At 39.0% G+C, this 22110-nt stretch overlaps 1 protein-coding gene across 2 annotated transcripts in view; it reads right to left on the bottom strand.

Annotated features, from left to right (window-relative positions):
• CACNA2D2 (calcium voltage-gated channel auxiliary subunit alpha2delta 2) overlaps nucleotides 1–22110 on the bottom strand; it is a 681501-nt gene that overhangs the window by 601557 nt on the left and 57834 nt on the right. The gene's annotated exons all lie outside the window — the stretch shown is intronic.

The raw sequence follows: 22110 nt of genomic DNA, 5'->3' as shown, positions 1-22110 counted from the left end.
ATGAAAAGAATGGGGTTAAAATTCAGCATTTACAGCTTAGCTAACATCCTTTGTTCTTATGTTCAGAAGATTCAGCATGTCCACCTCCCATGCAATAAAACTGCAAGTTTATCAGCTGACCAAAATCTAGTACTAGACACACCATACAACTAAAAATAAAAATCAATAAAATACTCGAGATTGGATTACTGTTTCTGCTTAAAAAAACACTGTAGAACTGGGATTTCAATTCCTTTCAATGAAGATATACCTTTTGTAGAATAATACTACCATTCATTCTAATTTAAAAAAAATAGCTGGCTATATCATTTTTAAGAATATAATGGGGGGGGGGTGTGAAGAGAATGGAAGGATTTTATTTTATTTTATTATTTTATTTTATTTTTATTTTGTCCCCCATCACAACTGTGAGGTATCTCTTCCAAAAGGATATGGAAAGACCGGGGGACTTGTTCAACCTTCTAAAATGTTAGAGATAAGACACTTACAGGATGGGTGCATGCTATATGGCTAAAATAGTATATTTGTGTTCCACAGAAATGTAGCATTAAAGTTTAGCTCCAGCAACTGATTAATCCTCTATTGTACTGCAAGTGAAGATCCTAAACCAGGGGTGTCCAACCTTGACAACTTTAAGACTTGTGGACTTCAACTCCCAGAATTCCTCAGCCAGCTTTGCTGGCTGAGGAATTCTGGGAGTTGAAGTCCACAAGTCTTAAAGTTGCCAAGGTTGGACACCCCTGTCCTAAACTCTGCTGAAGATGTTACTAGCCTGGTAACAAAACATTCAGAAACCAACCCCCAAGCTCAGAGAACAAACCTTCACCCTCATGGAGTTTATGTAATGGAACAATATTCATTGAGACTGGGAGAGAGCCTGGGGTTCATTAGAATGCAGGAAGCCAAAGAACTGGCTTGGTAAAAATAAGTTCGAAACTTCTGAACAAACTATAATATGCTCTAAGGAAATGGTCACGTTCAGCATTCCCATTTCAATTTTTAAACAGAGTGCAATCTCTCTATATTTCAACCTTTTCCCCTATTTTTCAAGCATGGCTTGATGCCAGATTTCTTAACTCTCCTTTAAACATGAGGGAGATCCATTGGAAGCTAGAGTTTACAGAGCAAAAATGCTGAAAAGGCAATAACAGCTGTCACCTAACACTAAGCATGGGAAGAGCAAAACAGGTTTGTCATTAAACTATGAAAAGAATGGAAGGAACATGCAGTTCATAAGAGAAAGGGAAGCAACTGCATTTTGTCAAAGGGCAATCATTTGTCTGAAATATAGATAGTCCTCAATTTACGACCACAACAGAGCCCAAAATTTATGTGGATAAATGAAAAATTTGTTGTGAGTTTTGCCTCATTTTACAACTTTTCTTGCCACATTTGTTAAGTGAATCACAGAGTAGTTAAATTAGTAATTTGGTTGTTAAGTGAAACTGGTTTCCCTGTTGACTTTACTTGTTAGACGGTCGCGAAAAGTGATCATGTGACCCCGAGACACTGCAATCGTCATAAATGTGAGTCCCCTGCTAAGCATCCAGATGTAAATCATGTGACCACGGGAATGCTGCAACAGTAATAAGTGTGAAAAACGGTCATAACTCACTTTTTTCACTGTTGTTGCAACTTCAAACCAAGTGAACTGTTGCAAATTGAGGACTAAATGTAGCTTCAACCTTAATGTATAACACACATTCTTTATAGAAAGTGCTACATCTAACAGCCAGAGCCCCTCAGTCAGTTAAAGGAGGCATCTGACAGTCATGATCTGCCTATCTCTAAACAGATTTATGCTAGAGAGGTCTTGTATGATGCCCTTGTTGGGTTTGGGGAGATATTTGAGACCCTTGCTAATGCAAAGCCTCTGGGTGTCCTGCCATGGCAATGTGCCATGTGGCCAATCTCCCTTCTCAGCAACAACTATTAGCAGCACGAGGAACATATTCTCTCTCTGCCCCCCCCCAACCTTTCCTTCAGTTTCCACACCCAAGTTCAGCAGGAAAGAGTCAGAGGCAGCTAGAGAGGAGCGGATAGCAAATATCTGCTATGAAAACCATTAATATATAGTCCTGAAATCAATCTTATTGCTAAAAACCTGCATCATAATTAAATATATGGGAACACATTTCATGTTTAAGTAGGCTAAAATTATGCTTCCATATTATTGTCTGAAAAGTGCTGCTCAGGGTTTTATTTTTTTTCATTGGTTGGGGGAAAGTTAAGCAGAAACTGGGATGCAGGCTATTGAAATTAACAGCCCCTCACAAGTCCTTGAGAATACCTTTCCACAGAACAGCCAAATCCACTCATATTTCCACTCAAATCCAACCAAGATTTCTCAGGAAGAGACTTAGTTGGACAAACCCAGCTGCCTATTTCATCACAGATCACATAATTCTTCCTGGTGAAAAAGCAGATCCTCAATGTATACAGTATCATGTATACGTGTATCCCCATGTATACAGAGTAGAGAACTGTATTTGATTTGTGCTTATTGCAGATTGCTTTCATTCTTGCTTGTTTAAATCCAACTTCTCCGCTCCTTTTCAGATACCATCATCTCAAGCTTAAACTAGACATTTCTCTAAAGTAACGGTACTAAGAAGTAGGAAGATTTGAAAGCGAATTTATTGTCCTAGGCCTAAACAACAGTGTTCCCCGGACACTTCTTTTGGTGCCTACTAGCTTTTTGCCTCAGCTGACTATTTTTTAAAATCAGTGTGAAGCTGACATTCTTCAACAGTGCACACCTTGCCCCACAAAAGCTGCATCAGCATTTTGAGCCAGTGAAAATAATGATAGGCTGGAGACTAGTGGCTCATTTTTCCAACTAAATGACACCTGTCCACAGAAACAGAAAAAGTCAAATGTAAATTATACTGTGATAGAGAAATCCTGAAGGAATAGCAGATAGCAATTGCATCAACTTGCCTTCTGTTAAATAGGTTTATATGATGTGAAGCACCCATTGCATGCTAAAAAATTTCAAACGTACCCTTAGCTCTAAAATATTTGTTATGCTTGACATTTGTTGAGCTTTTTTTCAAGATACCTTTTCAAGAAGGCATCATTCATATGTTCCAGTGTCATATGTTTACATTTCACCATAAAAATATACACTAATCATTTCTGATATGTTTGAGAGCCAGATATGTTGAATGACAAGCAGAGATAGCATAACTCCTTAAACAGAATGGGTATTTCCATAGTTCAGATACATACATTCATAAAACCTATAAACTATTTTCAAAAGAAAGAAAAATTTTGTAACAATGTAAGATCTAAAAATACATTTTTAAAAAAGCAAGAGATCATGCACTCACCCTCACACACACACAAATAAAAGATCTGCTCCACTTTTTGCTATTATCTAAAAATTGGCTGTTAACATTTTTGTGCTTTACTATAACATTTTGTAATACATAATATCGGCTTTGGCTGCCATTTGTGAAATCATATAGAAATATATAAAATGTGCCACAGCTAGTCTTTATGCCTTTATGATATACAAACACATTTCAAGTGTGCATTAAAATGTACATTTTAATGGTAAGTTAGGTAAATAATAAGATAGAAATGAGTATGAGAGAGAGAAAAAAAAGAACAATCCATAGTTTCCCTAAGATGTGGAGAAAAAGACTCAACACTTGCAAGGAAGAAATGGCGGACTAAAGACAGCTCTATGAAAAGTGGAGCCACTGACTGTAAAGAATAAAGAAGTGGAACCAGATCAGCTCTTTCATAATTCCAAGGAAAGAACCTGAGATCAGTGCTCCAGGCAGCTGCTCCTCATAAGAAGATCACAAGATAGCTGTCTCTGATGGATTTAAAGCTCCAGAAAAGAATAGAATAACTAATTAGTGTATTTGAAAGGATAGTGTGTTTGCAGATTTCTTTTCTAAATGTTTTCAGAAATTGTTTCTTAACTGCTTTTCAGCTATCAGGGAACTTTGGGTCAACTTTGGAAAAATTTTACATCGTTTTCTTTCAATCCACAGTTGAAAGAAGTTTTTAATACAAGTTTTAGGACTTTAAAAATTATTTTTGAATAAGCCACAATAGGTGATTAAAACTTTGATTTCAGAAAGTTACAAGTAGACTAGGGGTCCATAAAATTTGAAATAAGAGTTAGGAATTAATTATAAAGAATCCTATTTTGAATTCTAAAAAAAAAAAAAAGACTTTAAAGGTTGGACACTAGAGGGAACTTGTCAGCCTCCTAAGTAGTCCAGGTAGGAAACCCAATAAGATGAGCTAATTCTACTTTATTGTAGGGCTACAATAACAGAAAACCTACAAGTCTGAAAGTACAACTCCTGCCGTCTCTTTTACTGATAAACTGGGACAGATTCTTTCTAAATTTCTTTTCTTTGTTCACTGTTCAGCTGCAGTCTCTTTCCCCCTTTAATCCGATTGTTTCCTAGGAAGCATTTCTTCCCCTGATTTGCCAAAGTCATCTCCATACACCATTTCAGAACTAGAAGGAACTAAAGATTATAACTGAATGAGAAGAACACTCAAACTCAACTCACAATTACAGAATGAAGCAAGAGTATTTTAATACTGGACATAGCAAAGAATATTTTGGAGCAATGGACTCAAAAGTTAATTTTAAAAGAGTGTCTGGCTCTGTGTTTCAAAGGTATTATAGAAGAGGAACAAATTTCACCATGTTAAAATAACATGGATAAAAATGTTACACTGGACATGCAAAAGAAACTGGGTAATGTCTTAATAATTAAAAATGATTTACAAAAACAAATCAAGAGATGATTACACTGGATTTACAAAAGAGGATTTTTAAAGCTTTGAATAGTTTTATGAGAAGAGACAAAGAAAAAATGAAAAGAAATAAAATTCTAGGATATTATTTGAAGACACTAAAGCTCAAGATCTTTAGAAGTAAAAAAAGATTAAATGTAAATTTGGTTTATTTGATCAAGGCTAAAGTAGATATGTTGTTATATCTGGTAATGTTTAATGGATGTTGGCTGACATCAGGACAGAAATTATAAGGCTTTATAGCAGGGGTGGGATTCAAATTTTTTAACAACCAGTTCTGTGGGTGTGGCTTAGGTGGTGGGCGTGGCTTGGTGGTCATGTGACTGGGTGGACATGGCTTGGTGGTCATGTTACTGGCTGGGCGTGGCCAACTCAACATCACTCACATCGAGGCACGCATCTCCTCGCATGGCCTCTCGTGACTGTGGGGATGCTGCAACAGTCGTAAGTGTGAAAAAGGGTCATAAGTCACTTTTTTCAGTGCCATTGTAACTTTAAATGGTCACTCCACACAAGCAAAGTACCAGCAAAGGAGGGGGAAAAAACTCCAGAGACGTTCCTGAGACAGGAAGTCTAGTCCTGCCAAAAATGTAATAAGGGTTAATGGAGAGGCAGTTTCTGTAAGCAACACCAGAATGTTTCCTTCCTGCCTTCCTTACGGGATTAGGCCAGTAATTTCTTCTAACAACCGGTTCGCCAAGCTTAGAAAGTTAACAACTGGTTCTAGCAAATAGTTGCGAACTGGTAGAATCCCACCCCTGCTTTATGGATGTATTTATAGAAAAAAGCTGGGTATTGGGAAGAAGGGGTCATTTATTGTATTCTAAGAGAAAGTGATAAGTTACTAAAATTGTTTATATTTGTTGTGATGAAGGTGGAAATAACTTATTTATATATTCTTTTCTTTTTCTTTATTATATTCTTATGTCTATCGTTCTTGTCTCCTTTTCTTTTCTGTATCTTTTTTTTTAATTTCTATTCTTTTTAAATTTGTAATATTTAATGAAATTACTATTAAAAGGGGGAAAGGTCTCACTAAATGTATAATAACAGATTTTAGAATGCCTGTATCAGGATGAAACTCGGCATTGGCTTACCTGAACGCGGTTTCTCAGCATGCCTTGGGATAATCCACACATATGGGTTGATTCTGCCTTTCTGCCCAGAGACTGAGTCATCAATCTTTGCCATGCCTCTTCCTGTCGGGGCAGGAAGCCTCCTAACCCCAGTCATGATGAAGGCACAGCCACCTGATGACCTTCTTTTGTGGTATTGGCTCTGCCTCCCACCTGAACACGCCAGGGTGGGAGTGGATTATCCCAAGGCATGCTGAGAAACTGCATTCAGGTAAGCCAACGCCTACGCTCCAGCATGCCTTTGGGATAATCTACACACATGGGACATGCCAAAGCTGGCAGTCCCTATGGGTGGTAAGAAGTCTGGTCCTGTGCACTCCCATCTGTATACATTCACTGTACCTTCTACCAAAGGCCGCCTCTGCTGAGGCATATGTGTCCAGTCTGTAGTGCCTTACAAATGGAGACAGGGAGGGCCACATCACCGCCCTGCAAATGTCCTCAAGTGAGGCTTGCATCACCCAGGCAGCTGTGGTAGCTGCACTTCTGGTCGAGTGGGCTGTTACCTGTCTGGGTGCTGGAAGAGCCTGAGTGTCATAGGCCTTGGCTATACAAGCCCTGATCCAGTGGCCTATAGTTGGAGAAGAGACTTTGGTGCCCATTGAAGATGGCTGAAACAAAACGAACAATGCTTCAGTTTTGTGATACGTTGATGTACGTTTGATGTATCTGCGAAGAGCCCTCTGAACTCCAATTTGTGCCATCTATGTTCTCTGTCATGCGATGGGGGGCAGCAAAAGTCAGGTAGAACGACTTCCTGAGCCCTGTGGAAACAAGAGTTTACTTTTGGAATGAAGGAGGGGTCAAGGCGCAGGACAAACCTGTTGTTGTGGAATGTGCAGAAGTCTTCCCTGACTGAAAGAGCTGCCAATTCCAATATGCACCTGGCTGATGTGATGGCCACTAAGAAGGCAACTTTGAGCGTTAAGAAGCACAGGCTTACAGATTGAAGAGATTCAAACGATGCCTGAGTAAGGGCTTGGAACACTGTAGACAGGTTCCAAGGAAATCTGTGGACTGTTGGTGGTTTGAAATTAATAGCTCCTTTGAGGAAGGAGCGGATGACCAGATGATGAGCTAAGGAATTCCTCTTCCCGTAGTGCAACACCATGGACAGGGCTGCTACCTGCCTGCGCAGCATACTAGGAGAGAAACCCTTGTCGAGTCCTGTTCGTAGAAAGTCCAGGATCTGTGGCACAGAGGCCGTGATTGGATCCATGTCCTTCTTGGTGCACCATTGATGGAACACTTTCCAGGTAGTGTTGTATATTCTGTTCATGGAGGGCCTTCTGGAGGCTTGTATTGTTTTGATGATGTTTCTTGAAAAGTTATCCCTCCTCAGGATCTTCCTCTCAAGTGCCAGGCAGTCAATTGAAGCCACTGAGACTCCGGGTGTTCCAAGCCCCCCTGGCTGAGAGATATCCTATCCTAAGGAATCCTCCAAGGACGGGACATTGACAGGCTCACTAGATCCGCATACCATGACCATCTCGGCCAGTGTGGAGCGATGAGGATTTCAGCCTATTCTAGTTGTACTTTCTTTATCACCCCTGGTATAAGGGGAAGAGGAGGGAAGGCACAAAGGAGATCCTTGAGCCAGTGGCTACGAAGGACGTTTACCCCTTTTGCGCCCAGCCATGGGAATCTGGAGTAGAATCGGGGAAGTTGGGCATTTGTTGGAGTGGCAAAGAGGTCGAGGACCGGCTTCCCAAATCTCTGAGATATTTCCTGAAACAGATCTGGTGTCAACTCATAAAACATTTTGTATACACGTTTTATAGTTGACAACAGAAAGAAGGGGAGGGGAGTTTCAAAGAGCAGGCAGCAGTGTGGAACCAAAAGTATATTCCATTCAATTTTCTTCAAACACTGATTAGATGACTGAAGCTTCTGCCACACAAAAATCTAATTGAAGTATGATGGATGACTCTTAGCTATGGTCTTTTTTCGTTGGATGATACACTCAGAGGGGTGGGTGGGGGGTAAAGCAGGATCAAGGGTGACAGTGAATTATGTATCTCAGAGTTGGCTACGCCCAGGTAAATGCCAGACATAGAATGTTACCTTCAAATAAATCTTTTTTAGTTGTGAGAGTGTGAGCCTCGGGAGTAACTGCCAGAATCCTGACAGATAGCCAACTCTGAGATACGTAATTCACTGTCACCAGAACAACTGGCAGTCACTTCTAACAAAACCCCAGAGGTTGGACAGATCCCAAGAGAATGTCAAGACCTCTCTGAAGTAGTCACCAAACTGACTGTGACATCCTAGCTCCCCACTGTGAGACAGACTGCATCATAGAAATCATTCCTGGGGCAAAACTACCAAAACCCAAAATGTACACGTGATGCTCTGGGAAATGCAGAAAATGTGCAAATATATAGACAAAAACTTAACAAGAGGGTTTATCGAGACAGCCAAACTACGGGTTGCAGCCCCAGTCCTGTTCAAAGAAAAAAAGATGGAACTATGAGATTATGCATGGACTTTAGAGCGATCAATGGACTCTGCGTACACAATCTATTCCCCCTCCTGTTCATGAAGGCTATCCCATCTGGCCAAAGGGAAGGTCTTTACCAAATTAGATCTCAGAGAAGCCTACTATTGAGTCCGCATCAAGGAGGGAGATGAATGGAAAACAGCATTCAACTGCTCCCTAGGGAGCTTCCAATTCAAGGTCATGCCTTTCAGACTACAGGGGACCCCAGCAGTGTTCATGCAGTTAATGAACGAGGTGCTACATGAACATCTTTATAAGGGGGTTCTTGTCTACTTGGGTGACATTCTCATCTACACTGAGATGATGGACAACCACATACACCTAGTACACCAGGTACTAGAAAAACTTCTAGCAGCAAACCTGTATGTCAAGCTGTCAAAATGCAAATTTCACCATGCACAGTTGGACTACTTGGGCTACAGAGTCTCCAATGAGAGCATAGAAATAGACCCAGCCAAAGTACAAGACGTTCTGGGCTGGCAGCCCCCTCATACCCGCAGACAGCTACAAGGCTTCTTGGGATTCACAAACTTCTACGGACAATTCATCCCCTCCTTCATGAGGATTGCCAAACCCATGATGGACTTCCTATAGACAGGGAGTCCAGGAATGAAACCCCGCTCAGGACAACCCCTACAGTGGGACCTAACCTGCCAAAAAGCATTTGAAACACTGAAAGAACTGTTTGCAAAAGAACCAGTACTGAAGCATCCTGACCCTGAATAACCCTTCATCATTCAAGCAGACACCAGTGACGTGACAGTGGGAGTAGTGTTACTCCAAAGAAACAACCAAGGAAGCCTACAGCCCTGCGCCTACACCTCCCACAAGCTCACAGACACAGAAAGACGATGGGCTGTAAGGGAAAAAGAGGCTTTTGCAGTGATATGGGCACTGCAAACCTGGCACCACATGCTGGAAGGGTGGCAGAGACCATTCAAAGTTGGACTGACCATAAAAACCTGGAAGCCCTTAGGACCCCATGGAAACTATCACTCAAACAAGTCCAATAGGCTCAATACTGATTTGACTTCATGCTAAAACACATCACAGGGGGAGGAACTTTCTGGCTGATGCCCTCTCCCACATGCCCAATACAAATGCAAAAAGAAGGAGGTCATAAACACCATCATCCCCCCACCCAAATAGCTGCCCAAGTAACCACCAGACGAAATGCCGTGATTGGCAAGACCAACCTGCAGACAACCTAACTACAAAACTCAAAACCAAACTGCTAGCAGACCCCTGGTTCCAGGACAATCAACACACCTTGACAAAAAGAAATAACCTGGAGTGGAAGGGGACAAAACTCTACGTCCCAGAATCCCTAAGCACCCTAGTTCTTCAGAAGAGCCACAATGCCAAACTGGCAGGCCACTTTGGGTTCTTAAAGACTTTATACTTGGCTCAAAGGCAGTTCTGGTGGCCTGGCATAAAGAAAGACGTGGACAGTTATGTGAAAAGTTGCACCATCTGCGCTGCGATGAAAAAATGACCAGGAAAAACCCCTGGACTGCTACAAATGGTAGCGGAGCCGATGAGGCCATGGGAGGAGATTACAGTGGACTTCATAGTGGAGTTGCCGAAAAGTGGGGGAAACACGGTGCACTGGATTGTAATACTTATTTTCCAAACAGGCACATTTCATACCTTGCAGCAGACTACCCTCAGTCTGCCAGTTAGTCAACTGCTATTTTTGAAGCACATCTACTGCCTGCATGAAGTACCATGGAGAATTATCTCAGACAGAGGGGTCCAATTCACAGCCAAATTTTGGAGGAAGTTTCTGCGGTCTATTGGGTTGTCCCAGGGTCTTAGCTTGGCCTCTCATCCAAGAACCAATGGGGGAGGCAGAGAGATTGAATGCCATAGTGGAGCAGTATCTGAGGTGCTATGTAAATTATCAGCAGTCCAATTGGGCATACCTCCTGCCTTTTGTGGAGGTCGCATACAATAATGTTGTTCACACTAGCACGGGACTAACCCCCTTCAAGGTAGTGAGCGGCATGGACTTCGTCCTTATGCCTGAGTATCCAAGGGATGCCTCCTCCTTAATCAGCCTGACCGATTGGATGTCAACGCTGAAAGCAACTTGGGAGAATGTCAAAAAAGCACTGGCAAAAGTGGGACAGACCTATAAGAAACAGGCAGACAAACATCGACCCCGCAATGACCATTCCAGTTGGGGGAAAAGGTCTATCTTTCCATTAAATATCTGAGGTTAAGACTCTATAGCAAGAAGTTGGAGCCAAATATTTGGGTTGAAAATATATAAACCAGGATAGACATTTTAATACTGTCTCTTTAAGGGAATGCTAAAAGTATAACTGGGTGCAGTTCATCAAATGGCCATAAGATGGAGCCAGAAACCTGGGTTGTTTTAGTCTTAGTCTCAGAAGAAGTCTCAGTGAGTCTCTTTTTCCTTCTGTTGGAGAGTATTGCCGTTCCTCCATTTTTCCTAATTGACTGATATTCATGGATTTGATGTAAGTCTGATACTGAACTGTTTTTGACATTGGACTTTGATATTGGAATTATCCCTGGACTGAAAAACTGACTAATTTAACCTGTGAATGACTTGGACTGCTTGTTTGGACTGTGCTTAAACATGTATTGAAAGTAAAAACCTACATTAACTGTAAAGTGTATCTGTGTGCTGTGTGTGTATTATTCAAACACTTCTCTCACTATGTCTCCCTGTATGCGCTCATTCTCCTAACAGGGAATTACCTCAACAGAAGATCCAATTTCTACCTGTTAGCGATGTTTTGTTTCTTTTTAGGGAGTTTGCAAACCTTTTGGGAGAATCTACACTTAAACTGCTGCTTTCTGTAGATATTGTTGAAGCCAACCTTTGCCACGTCTCTATAGGGCCAAGACTGGGGCTAGTGGGCTTCCTGCCCTGACAGGAAGAGGCATGGCAAAGACTGATGACTCAGTCTCTGGGCAGAAAGGCAGAATCAACCCATATGTGTGGATTATCCCAAAGGCATGTTGGAGAAAGCTGGTAATTTACATTGAAATCCATCTGCCAAGAAAACTTATGTGCAGACCAACATCTGTCTACCACTTTCCCTTTAAGATCAGCTCAGTGGTTCATCTATTCTAGTATTAACTTTTCCTTGAAAATCACTTCTAGTATAGAGGATTTCATTGTCTTTTAATTATATGATAGAAAAAGAAAGACAAAAAAGCCTTATTTAAAGATTAAAATTATTACTTTTAATCATAAAGGCCATTAAAATTCTTCAAGATGATTTAAGCATATTATTTTGGAAAACAGGCAATAATTTAGAGAAGAGGTACATATTAATTTACATATTAAGATATGACAAGCAGCAGGTGGGTCTTTAAAATCCACCCAAATGACAGCTCCAAGGAACAAGACGACTAGAAAGTGTGCTATAAATGCTAATCAAAATACCAATTGATTGAGAAAAAGGAGAAAATAAACGTTTTTCATTGTTCAAAAAAACCTGTTTGGGATTCATTAATTACTGCACTGGGGGGGGGGTATTCTATGCTACCATTGAATTAAATAAACATTGTTTTTCATATTGCTTTTCTCATATTGACTTGTGTGAACATAAAAAGCATGAAGATTATACTGTTAACAAAACAGTATTCACCATATATTAAAATATTTAAAATGTTAAGCTAAAAATATGGTTCATGCATGTACATGTGCAATAGCATCCTGCTTACACCAAAACATTGACAGAAATGCCATATCCGTATGCCGTAAGTTTCATCCCTTTTTGATGTGCATGCAACATCACAGCATGTATACAAAGTTTGCATTTGCAACATGTGACAATGGCATGACACTGTTTTTTCTTATTCTCGTTCCCTTTGCCCCTCCCTTTCTGAAATCAGAAAGAGTGGAACACTAAAAATGTCCAGTTTACGACAGCTTGATGCACTTTGGGACTGCATTTGCAAATCCACCCACTTCCTAGCTGAACGATGCCTTCCCAGAAACTGAACTAGCATTTTATTTATTTATGTATTTATTTTTCACATTTCTGAACTGCCCATCTCCCTCAAAGAGGAAATATTAAACACACATTAGTGTGGCAGACTTTAAAGCTAGAAGGTCCATCTGTATACTTCTTTAGAATAGCAAAAGAGAATGAAGAAGACATTACCCAGGCTTCTGCTCAACACCAGAGTCATACCATATCTTTCTTTGCAATTACTGTCATTTCCTGACCTGCTGTTCCAAATCGCTTTTATTTTCTCCAAGCCATATGAATTAGAACAGGGGTATCAAAGGTGCTTAGATCTGGTCCGTGGGGCTTCCATGGAAACAGTGAATGACCAGCCCACAGTGCCTCTGCCAGCAAAAACGGAACTTGGGACGGCTGCGTGCAGCCCTTGTTAGCTCCATTTTCACTGGCAGAGGATTGGAGGAGGCCATCATAGCCAGAAACGGAGCTTGGGAGCCCATTTTCACAGGCAGAATACTCAGGCCCCCACAAGTGCCCCCAACACGAGTGACATTGAGCTGGCCACACCTACCCTGGCCACACCCACCCTGGCCACCCCCATACCCACCCTGGCCACCCCCACCCCAAGGTCAAACATAACCTTGCTGTGGCCCTCAAAGAAATTGAGTTTGACACTCCTGAGTTAGAAGATTGTCAATGCCATGACCAAGCATTTGATATGACCACTCTTTATCAGTTATTCTAGGATTTATTACTGTTTGTTTTTTTTCTGTTCATTCATATCTGATTCATCAACATACTATAGATTTATTGTACTTTACATTTTAATGAAAGCAAAAGAAGAGTACAATTGCAGAAGAAACAGATACAAAATTATGTACATGAAGTTTCCTTTTGAAATAACCCAGTATGTAAGTAGTAAATTATAAGGTATGATTTTGATTGCCTTTGGGGGTACTATGGCACAGTACTATAGGTCTGAAGGCATAATCATTTCTTGAAATTTCTTTGCAAAACCTCATACATAAATAATACATAAAGAAATAGCCAGATAAGAAAAGCCATCCACAGAGACAAAGTTTCAGTTTTCATCTTATTATATTCCATGTTCATAGCTTTGGGCTGCTGAAGATACAAAAGACAAATGGAATAAATGGAATTGAGAATTAGTTTAAAAGGTTTATTTCTTTCTGCTTTACTAAACTACTACAAATTTAAAACAGAGCTGGCCTCTGGAATATAATCAAGACAGAATTTATTAAGAATAGTTCCTGATCCTTTTACTGAACTTTTGAGCACTCTGATAAATTCCAGAAAAATTAATCCACTATTAACTTTTGTTGAAACCTTAACTGGCTAAAATTTTAAGCAAGATTTCTATATTATAAGTGGCCTAAAATTAAGAGGAGCGTAAGCATGCATCTAATACCACCTAGCCAAACATGCTAATCCCAAAAAAGTTAATCAGGGTTGGGCCTAATTAGTTCTTGGATGAGACAGCAACAGGGCATACAGAGTTGTACAAGAAGTTTTTAAAAATCCAAAGCAAGTAAATGGCAAAAAACAGTTTTGTTCAATGGCCAAGAAAATGATATCTAGCTAGAAATCAAGCTTCTCAAGGAGTCTTTACTGATATTAAAAACACAATCTTGTGTACTTCTATTCTTTTTGTTGTTGGTTTATAAAAAGAAAAAATGGAGGAACATTATACCAAATCATGGGACATCAGCCAATAATAAATGTTGTTGTCTGGATATATACAATAATCTGTGAATAAGGCAGGATAATTACACAGTAAAAACTGGAAATACATTCAATTAATTGCATATTAAATATACTAAAATGGGATAAGCCAGTTATGATTAATTTAATTTTGACCAGTTTCTGAGCTAGTTTTCAGTTTAAAGCATATCCTAGATTCTTATTTATATCTTGAAGTAACATCCATTTTTTCCTGTCTCCTTTTGGCATGATTGATTTGATTGACACTTAGTGGCCACATAAAACTGTTTTTTTTTCAGGAGGACCTGTCCCCAATATGATTTTTCAGGACTTTCAATGGTGCACCCATCACCCCTATAACTGAATCCATACATTTTATTTATTTTATTTCTCCTATTTTATTTATTTTATTTTTATTTTATTTTATTTGGTTTGTCAATTGTTTAGAAGATAATAGGTATAAGTAAAAACATAGTTATGATACATATAAGAAAAATAAAAGAAACAATAGGACAGGGATGGGAGGCATGTTGGTGCGCTTATGCATGCCCCCTACAGACCTCTTAGGAAAGGGGTGAAATCAATAGTAGAAAGTCTAAGGTTAAAGTTTTGGGGGTTTGGGGAAGAAACCACAGAGTCAGGTAGAGTATTCCAGGCATTGATCACTCTGTTGCTGAAGTCATATTTCCTGCAATCAAGTTTGGTGCGATTAACCTTGAGTTTGTATCTATTGTTTGCTCTTGTATTGTTATGATTGAAGTTGAAGTATTCATTGACAGGAAGGACATTACAATGTATGATTTTATATACTATACTTAGATCGGACCAAAGGCGGCATAGTTCTAGGTTTTCTAGGTCTAGAATTTCAAGTCTGGTGGCATAAGGTATTCTGCAACAAGTAGAGGAGTGGAGAACTCTTCTTGTGAAATATTTCTGGATTTTCTCAACTGTGCTAATATCAGATACATAATGTGGGTTCCAGACTGATGAGCTGTATTCGAGTATTGGTCTAACAAATGTTTTGTATGCTCTAGTTAGTAGTGTAATATTACCAGAGAAAAAGCTATGTAAGATTAGGTTAACAACTCTTAACACCTTTTTGGCTATGTAGTTACAGTGGGCTCTAGCACTTCGGTCATTTGAGATGAGTACGGAGTTTGGGTCATCAACAAGGTCTTGACTATTCAGCCTGTATTTTATTTTCTGATTTTTTTTGCCAATATGTAAGACAGAGCATTTATTTGTTGAGATTTGAAGCTGCCATTTGTTTGACCATTCTGATACATAGTCAAGGTCTTTTTGAAGGGTAGCAGTATTGTCTGTGGTGTTGAATAGCTTTACATCATCAGTGAAGAGAACGCAGTTGCTCTTGATATGATCACAGAGGTCATTTATGTAGAGTATGAAAAGAGTTGGTCCTAGAACATTGCCTTTTGGGACACCACTGTTGACAGGTACAGAATTTGATAGGATGCTCCCAATTTTGACCATTTGACAGGAATGCTTTTATCCAGTTATGCAGGTGTCCAGAGATCCCGTAAGATTTTAGTTTTAGGAGTAATTTGTTGTGTACCACTGAATCAAAGGCTTTACAGAAGTCTATGTAGATTGCATCTATTGCTTTGCCCTGATCGAGTTGTGTAGTCCATATGTTTTTGCAGTGTAAGAGTTGAAGATTACATGATAGTTTTTTCCTAAAACCAAATTGTTTATTAGAGAGTAGGTTGTTTGTTTCTAAGTGAAAGATGATGGATTGGTTAATAATTGATTCCATGACTTTACAGGTGATGCAGCATAAAGAGACTGGTCTGTAATTTTCAACTAGGCTGGGGTCTCCATTTTGAAGATGGGGATGACCGTGGCTTGTGACCATAGTTTTGGCAAGGAACTGGTCCTGAAAGATTTTTCAAAGATTATGCTTAGAGGTTCGGCTATGGCAGTGGATAGCTTTTTTAAGAAGTAGGCACATATTCCATCCGGTCCAATAGATAGAGATGGTTTTAGATTGCGTAGTGCTTTTTCAACATTGTCTTCTGTAAAATCAATATGTATTAGATCATTGTAGTTGTCTGTGGTTTGACTAAGAAATACTGGGCATGATCCATTGCTGTTTACAAATACTGAGCCAAATAATGTGTGAAAGAGGTTGGCTTTAATGGTGTCATCATTGCAGTCTTTACCATTAGGTCCTTTCAGGGGTGGGATGGACCTTGAGTCTTTTAGTTTGTTGTTTACAAAATTGTAGAAAGCACAGGTGGAATTGGTGCGTAGGTTTTCTTCTTGTTTAATGTGATAATTGGTGCATTCAGTCTTTATCTGGTGGCATAAATTTTTGTATCAGCTTTTGAAGTTGGCAACGTGACCAGATTTGTTTTTCCGCCAAAGTGATCTCTTTTTGGATTGAAGCTTCCTTATTGTTATGGGTAATCTATTTTTTTCTGGTTTTGGGAGTTGTTATTGGTACAGATAGTTTGATGACTCTTTTGACTTCAAGTAAAAATATGTTGTAATGGTCTTCAACAGTATTGCATCCAGTGAATAGAAATTGCCAATCAAGGGATGAGAGATCGTTGTTTATAAGATCATAGCTGCCTTTTTTGAAGTTATAATTGGGGATTCCATCATGAGGATTTTTGTGTGGACAAAAGTCAAACATGCTGTGGTCACTGTTGGAAAAGGGTTCTTTAATTTGTATTCTGTAAATTGAATTCAAACTATTGCAGAAGATGAGATCAAGGCAGTTGTTAAGTCTAGTATTGTTGGTTACTAGTTGTTCCAGTCCCAGGTTTGTTACAGCATTGTAGAAGGTTGCATGTATGGGTTCAGTTTTACATTCATTTAGGGCCCAGTTAATGTAAGGTAGATTGAAGTCACCAAGAAAAATAAAAGTGTGTGGGCAGGATGTTGCCTATGTTAATAGTGAATTTAGCTTGTTTACATCTTCTCTTCCCTTTTAACTTTTCTAGAATTTCAGTCTTCTCCACAGAGCTAAGTATTCATATAATGTGCTTGAAATAGGATAATTTGAGCCTAGACATTTGTGCTTCAAGTGAGAAATCTGACTGATTTTTTTTCAATGATCCATTTGTTTGTTTCCCAGGCTATCCTCTCAAGAGTCTTTTCCAACACTAACAATCAAAAGCAACAATATTCTTTCTACTCTATTTCTTCAAATTACAATTTTCATTTCTGTAGTGTTACTTTTGCTTGAATTATTCTGATCTTTGTACTGTGTTTACTTGAAAATATGACCGGGTCTTATTTTCTTTTGACCCTCCCCCCCCAAAATGGCTATGGTTTCTTTTCGGGTAGGTTTAACTATTGACTCATCTCACTGCCCTGGCACTCACAGCCCCACCCAGCAGGAGCCCGCTGCCAGCCTACTCCATCTGCAGATGTCCAGAGTCCCTTCTACTGAATTAAGATCAATTTTAATATGTGCAATTTTAATACAAATTATGGATAAAGTACACAAAGGAGCAAGATCAACCATGTAGGTGGAAGATTGTTTGAATGGGTCCAATTGGAGCTAGTGCCTCCTTATTCAATAGATTGCTACCTGTCTTGAAAGAAATAGTTGTATATTCCCTTTTTAATAAATTCTTTCAAAATGGGATTTTAAAAACTGTTGCCCAATCATTCATTCATAGAGGAAGTTTATTTTAGAATAATGGTGACAATTCAGAGACTTCTGGAGAAAGTAGATGTTATCTATTTCAATCAGCCTTTAGGTCAAAGTTTTTGACACAGTCTTAGTCATCCTGATGGATAGCACTAGCAATAGCACTTAAGACTTATATACCCTTCATAGTGCTTTAGAGCAGAATTCCCCAACCTGTCTGGGTTGGCGGCCCAAAGGGGGGGAAGGGCAGGTGCCTTTATGTGCTCATGCACCTGCACAATACTTGCGGCGATGCTAGCATGAGTGGGGGTGTACGTGCAAACATGCATGTGCATTGGTCAGCCACTCATGTAGACCGGTGGCCAATATGCCAGTCTGGGTTGGGGACCCCTGCTTTAGAGCACTCTCTAGGCTCAGCATAGTGTCAGCATATTATCCCCAACAATCTGGGTTCTCATTTTACCAACCTCAGAAGGATGGAAGGCTGAGTCAATCTCAAGTCCCATTAGGATCAAACTCCAGGCAGTGGGCAGAGTTTGCCTGCAATAATGCAGTCTAACCACTGCATCACTATGGCCCCTGTGGAAGGATGCCTTCTTAAAGGAGATAAAGAATAAAAATCTCCTTGAGCTCTCTGCGATTTCTGATATTATCAGCCACAATAGCTTACTAGAGTGGTTATACAGGTTCAGTGGCAGAGACTGGTTTTGTTTCTATCTGAAGAATTAATTTTAGAATGCAACTAATGGAGTTTTGTTGACCTCCATAGAACATGAAAGCCAGGATTCATCATACTATTACTCATATTTTAACATCTATATGAAGCTATTTGAATAGTTCATTGGACTATCTAGAGTTAGATGTCATGTCAATTTACATGGTATAGGGCCTAGATACCATATATACTAGCATATAAGCCCACCTGCTAATAACTGATGCTGAAATTTTCAATCCAAACACCATGAAAAGTGTGCCATTCATGAATAGGCTGACTCACATTTTTCATGGTATTGATATTAAAACTTCAAGGGTCTGCTTTATCCAGAAAGGGAGATAAGCATTATAAGTATTATATATACTTGAGTATTAAGTATTATATATACTTGAGGATAAGCTGAGAAATATAGCTGCCAAAATACATCCAAAAATTGGATTTGGCTTATCTGCAGATAGACCTATTAGTGTATGTATTGTAATACTTTTTAAAAGTACTCATATTTCCCATATATGAATAATATATGAATAATCCATCCATGGATTTCTCCCCATCATTCAAGTCATGAGGATAATAATAATTTATTAAATGTATATGTATTTATTTGTGGAATTTATTCCCCCCCCCTTACCTCAAGGTAACTCTAGTACAAAAAAATCAAACACTGCAGCACAATTGAAAGATGAGAAGGTCAAAAGTAGGATGGGGGAGGTGGGATCTATTGTTAATCTATCAACCACCTCCACTGTGATACACCCCCGTTGGAGCCCCAAGCTATCTATCTATCTATCTATCTATCTATCTATCTATCTATCTATCTATCTATCTATCTATCTATCTATCTATCTATATTATTGAGTTACCTTTATTACATCGTAAAACATCATGGTATCAACAGCGTTCTTGGCATCTGTACAGGTTTTTGGTTTAAATATCATAATACATTATATTACATTTGTTAGGGTTTGAGGATTAACCCCTAGTCATCATAGTCATTAGCATTCTGCCTAAAACCTTGGGCTACTAACCTTGCCTTATGGATTAAATTACCATCTTTATCTGTTTTTACCTTAAATATCCATTTGCAGCCAATGGATTTCTTTCCTACAGGTAATTTGGCATTTTCATACACCTTCATATCACTTAATGAATTCAGTTCCTTATTCATTGCTGCATACCATCTTTCTTTTTCCTTATTAGGATACTTTTTAATTTCTTCAACAGAATTAGGAACTTGATTAATCTGGCACACTGTGTTAGCCTGGTACCTATCAGGCGGTCTAGATACACGTGTAGTTCTTCTGGGAATTACAGGGCTTACAGGAGGACTTTGTTGAACTACTACCTGTTCATCTTCCTCATCCTGTTCAGCTATTGAATCTGTTTCTTCCTTTATGGGCACTATTTCATCCTGTATTTGTCTCTTTACTTTATTTTTAAAGTTACAGGGATAACTAATGGGATTTCTATAGGATTCAATAATTACATCTTTATTGGCATCCTGTTCTAATTTCTCCCATCCTTCATGTTCTAGAAATTGGGCACTAGCACTACATAACACTTTAGATGTGCCTTTCTCCCAAAATCTATATGCCCTATGGTTTGCCTGATAACCAACGAAGAAAATCTTTTAGCTCTATGTTGCCCTTTTTTTCTGAGTTGTGCAGGAATATGCACCCATGCTGGTGCACCAAATGTGTGCAGGTAACTTAGGTCAGGTTTCCTGCCATGCCACCTGGTGAATGGAATTTCACCTGTTGTTGTATTAACAACGTTGTTCAATATGTTATTAGCACACATTGTAGCCTCCCCACAAAGAATCAGGTAACCCAGAATCATTTAACATTGTTCTAACCATTGCCTGTAGTGTTTGGCCTCTTCTTTCAATAAAAGCGTTATGTTCTGGCCTGTATGGAGCAGACTTCTTATGCTCTATTCCAGCTATCTTAAGTCTGTTCTGGAATTTGTTATTAATAAATTCCGTGCCATTATCTGTCACCAGAGTTATCAGTTGTCGTTTAGACTTTCTTTCAGCAAACCTAAGCCAATTGAAAAAATGTTGATATGTTTCAGTTTTGCTTTTCATTAAATAGCAAAACCCATATCTAGAATAATGGTCCATAATGCTCAGTATATATCTAGCACCCCCATACTGGGTTTCTTTGGACCTATTATGTCTGCAAATACTACTTCTAAAGGTTCTTTTGTTTTGAAACCATTTAGCCTATTTGCAGGCAATACCTTGCTCTTATCTTCACAGCAAACATTACAACGCAAATATTTATCACAAGGTTTTAACCTTATTCCTTCAGATAACTCAACTGTACGTTTTAGCATTTTAAAATTTACATGCCCTAAACGCCTATGCAATAAATGGATACATTCATCATGAGGCTTTATATTATTAAATACAGTTTGAGCCTCCCCTTTCTTACTATTATCTAAGACATATAATGTTCCATTTAAAGCTGCAGTTACCCTTTTGTTATCTTTTTCAATTATGCAATTATTATCCTTAAAAGTAATTACATAACCTAATTTATCTAATACCCTTACTGAAAGCAAATTAAACTTTAGTTCGGTACATACAACATTTTTATATCCTGGTTTATGTACGGACAACGTGCAAAACCTTGACCTTTCGCTTTCAGGTTCCAGCCGTTAGCAAGTGATATATGTTGAGAACTTGTAGACATTTTTATAAATTTTGTCTTATCTCTTGTGATGCAGTGGGATGCGCCACTGTCAACCACCCATAAATTATTCTTCACATCAGAGTTGCTAATCGTGGCTAGTTCAAATGCTTTCTTTGGCTTTTTTACATTCTGGCTTTTTCTCTTTTGCAGAATCTTGCAAATGTCCTCTGCCTCCACAATTAAAACACTTTTTAATTGTGTATGCTGTTGAAGATAAATTCTCTTCTTCCGGGTGCTTTACTTTGCTTTGCTGGTTTCTTTCAAGCTTTGAAGATAATTTCTCTTCTTTCTTATCTTCTCTCAGCTCGTTACGCTCACGCCTTCTTCTGGCTTCTTCTAGTAGCCTGCCTGTAATCTCGGTTAATGAGAGGCTTTCTTTTGGCAATACCTCTAACGAAGTCACATAGTCATCATAGCTTTGATCTAATGAAGATAATATTATGTAGACTTGTTGCAGTTCATTAAATATAAGCTCTTTTTCTTGCAAATCTTGAAAAATGCTCTTCATACAGTTTAAATGAACTAACATATCTCCATTCCTCTGAAGATGCGTTCGAAAAAGCTTCCGTGTAAGATTTATATGTGCTCCTACACTGTCCCGAACATAAATCTTCCTGAGGTTCTCCCAGCAGTTTGCAGCATTTTCTTCTCCACGAATATGGACAAGCTGCTGATCACAGAGAGTCAGTCCTATGATGCATAAAGCCTGCTCATTCTTCAGTTTAAAGTCTTGTAACTTTTCGTTATCATCATCATTAGCAGGATCCCAGCTACTCACATCTGGTGGGTTTGCTATAATGTCCCACAAACCTTCTCTGCGTAGAAGTAAACTACATTTCATTGACCATGAAACATAGTTTGTTCCATCCAGCCTGGATATCATGGACAGTTGTGACAAATTTACTTGTGCCATTACTCTTCAGATATTTTGACTATTTTAAACTAATTAAAACAGTTTGTTTTTACAGTAATGTGCAA

Source organism: Notechis scutatus, chromosome 2 (assembly GCF_049901735.1).
Source record: "Notechis scutatus isolate UNSWTSFEM ecotype Mainland chromosome 2, rNotScu1.2, whole genome shotgun sequence".
NCBI classification, from domain to species: Eukaryota; Metazoa; Chordata; class Lepidosauria; order Squamata; family Elapidae; genus Notechis; species Notechis scutatus.
Note: the sequence above shows the minus strand (reverse complement) of the source record. Positions and strands in the feature narration are given on the sequence as shown.